At 47.1% G+C, this 3,144-nt stretch overlaps 1 protein-coding gene across 3 annotated transcripts in view; it reads left to right on the top strand.

Annotated features, from left to right (window-relative positions):
* The window catches only part of ARMC2 (armadillo repeat containing 2), a 210,611-nt gene that overhangs the window by 160,159 nt on the left and 47,308 nt on the right, over positions 1-3,144 (top strand). The window lies entirely within an intron of this gene.

Raw genomic sequence — 3,144 nt, 5'->3', positions numbered from 1 at the left:
TCCTCCTTGCAGGTGAATCCCATCCTCCATCCTTTGTAGGCCTTTCTTTTTAGCTTCAGGAAGTCTGCTAGATCCCTGGAGAGCTGGGGAGGCTGCTGTGCCCTCTTGCTGCCTTTGCTCCAAGATGGAATCAAATTAGCTTGTGCATTGAGGATCGCTCCCTTGTTGAGCAACCACTCTTCTTGAACTCCCCTCTCTCTGGGGTCGTGGTCCCTTAGGGCCTCACTGACACGCCTCCCGAGCTTGTCAAATTCAGCTTCCCTGAAGTCAAGGACTTCCATGTTGCTGACTGACTTGCCAGCTTTACAGTGGATGGTGAAGGTGATCAACTCGTGGTCGCTGTCACCCAGCTTCCCATCGATCACTAGGTCGCCAATGAGGTCATCCCCTGTAGCCAATACCAGGTCGAACAGCGCTTTACCTCTTGTTGGCCCATAGACTTCTTGAGTCAGGTAGAGGTCATCCACACACAAGAGGAAGCTTTACGACCACTCAGATTTTGGTGAGTGATCCTCCCACAAGATGTCCCAGAGGGTCTCCAGTTGTCTACCCTGGTCGCCAATATCAGTTTGCAGGGACATGTAGCTTTCCTTAACATAGAGAGCTACACCCCCGCCCCTTTTATCTACACGATCCCTCCTGTACAGGGTATAGCCATCTATACCCATGGTCCAGTCATGGGTGGAGTTCCACCAGGTCTCCGTTATCCCTATGACATCATAATTATTTGCATTAAGCAGGAGGACAAGCTCCTCCTGCTTATTCCCCGAGCTCCTGGCATTTGTGTACAGGCAGGCAAGTGTCCCCTTGGGGGTTCTTGCCTTGCCCACAGATTGTACCAGGGCTGGGGCAGCGGTGGGCTCCCTTAAGTGCCTTGGCTTGCTGGCTTTGCAAGGGTTGCTTAGCGGGCCAGCAGTGGTGGTAGTCTCCCCCGTCCCCCAGCAGGCTTAATTTAAAGCCCGGTGGAGCAGGTCAGCTAGTCTGATAATTTGCTGTGGCATGGTTATTATGTACAAAGGGATCACTGCACCATCCCTGTAGTGTAGTGAGGAGTAGCTTTGCTTTATATTCCCAAGGAAGCCACTTCCTTCTCCACACTAGGTATAGTATAGGTCTTTTTGTGGGGTGGGGAAGGTTACTTAAGGTAGAACTAGTACTTATTTTGGCCTCTGGCAGGCATTTATGGCACAGTTGGGAATCTTATGGCAGGATGCATGGTTTTTGAGATGGTACATAAAATTCCTCAGATCCCAATCATGTAACTGCCAACACCAAACCTGCTGAACTGGGGCGGGGGGGCTGTCCTCTGCCTGATACTGTTGATCAGCTAGTCATTGGGGTTGGGCAGGGGCAGCCTGGGTCAAGACCTGAGGCTGTCCCCCGTGCCCAATCCTATGGATAGTGACAACAACAAGGTACTCCAGGCAGTAAGCCATTTTTAACCTCGTGTACACAAGGCCAGAACTTGTGCTTGCTTCTCGCATTCTCAGTAGCTTGCAAAGTGGAAAATGGGAAAGACGCAAGAACAGCAACAAAATAAAGTCATTATAAAACGTCAACGAGAGAGTTTCTTGCTTAGACTTGAAGGGAAAAAGAGCTGAGAATATGTAAAGAAGAAAGAGCAAACTGAGGGAGAACAAAGCATGCAAATGTGGATGATGGGGCATGTAATGCCCATGGTTGGCAAGGAAGATAATCCTGACTATCCAGATCATCCTAGGTATCTGGGTTGATGGCATTCAGATAATTGTACCAAGATAAAGTAGACCATGTGAACATGCTGGGTCTAGTGAGACCTCAGTTGAACCAGAGGGTCAAACTCCAAAAACTTAGAGCAAGTTTTGAAGTCTGCTGCCTGTCAATCTTCCATAATAATTGCTTGATGAAGAGAGAAGAGACAGATCACTCTCTTTAAGAGAATATAGCTTTCCTCCTATTACCAGTTTTCAGGTTGAGTTTTAGCTCTTGCTACAACTCTCCTAGACATTATTGCAACTGTGTTTGGAGTGGAAAGAGTTTTTTCTTGGGCTTGAGTGGAAGCTTCCCCTTTCCAAGGATCTGGGCAATTGGTGTAGGATTTGGAGAACCTTTTCCAGATGACATTTTCATGTTTCTCTGACTTTCTATTGTAGTCTCACGATGTGAAGGCTTTTTATTCCTGACACAGTTAATGTCTTTTTTGTAGCAGCTTGACCTCTGGTAGGGGATAGGCTGATTTTTCAGCATCTTGGGGCTCCTCCTCTTCTGGTAAGTGGTTTGAGAGGAAGCAAAGGACTTGATCCTTGTGGAAGGGCTTGGGTCTTCATTCATCGGTCAGCAGGAGCTAGATAGAATGCCTAACTACCCACAGCTGATGCTGCACACTTGTATACATGAGTGGGGACATTCAGTTTATTTGTCCCATCAGGGATTGAAGGGAAGGGCATGACTCATTCCTAGGAAGCTGCTTCATTCTAACTTATTCCTTAGTCTGAGAGACTTGCTTTCTTAAGTGACTTGGTGGTGGGGATCACAGGTCATTTGGGAGGCTAAGGGGACATGGAGTCCCAGAGTGTCTGCTGGACTCAAAACCCTTACACAAAATATATGCACTGGTTGGGAATAGTTATTGCAGAGTCCCCTGTCACCGTTGGTTTGCATGGAACAGACCTGCATTAGCTCAGGGCTTTTCCCTGCTCTGCCATTTTTTGGTGTCAGGGATGGAAGAGGCAAGTGCTTTGGTCTGTGTTGCTTTTGGGGTGTACAATAAGTTGGGTCCCCCCCAAACATAGGAAATAGCATTGGAAGAGGCCTGTTTGGACCACAAAGACCAGTCCCCAAAGAATGAAAAGCTTAGGTTACTCTGTGCTGCCCCGTGGTTATATGTTACTTCTCTATAATGGAGCACCAGAAAGCTGCTGTATTTAAATTCATGTAGGTTGAAGGGATGCAACTTAATTTAGGAGTCAGGTCATGAGTCTGGACTACATTTACTATCTACACTGGTAACATTTACAAACCTGACATTTAGGGGCAAAAATCCATTCTTATCTAAACTCCTCTCTGATGTTCTACAGTAGGTACAATGTCACCAACAGAATTCATGCTGGAGGAACACAACAAACAGGAAAAAATGATCTCTAGTGTGGCAGGGATCCAGCAATC

Source organism: Gavialis gangeticus, unplaced genomic scaffold, assembly GCF_001723915.1.
Source record: "Gavialis gangeticus isolate Ggan-Ray unplaced genomic scaffold, GavGan_comp1, whole genome shotgun sequence".
NCBI classification, from domain to species: Eukaryota; Metazoa; Chordata; order Crocodylia; family Gavialidae; genus Gavialis; species Gavialis gangeticus.
Note: the sequence above shows the minus strand (reverse complement) of the source record. Positions and strands in the feature narration are given on the sequence as shown.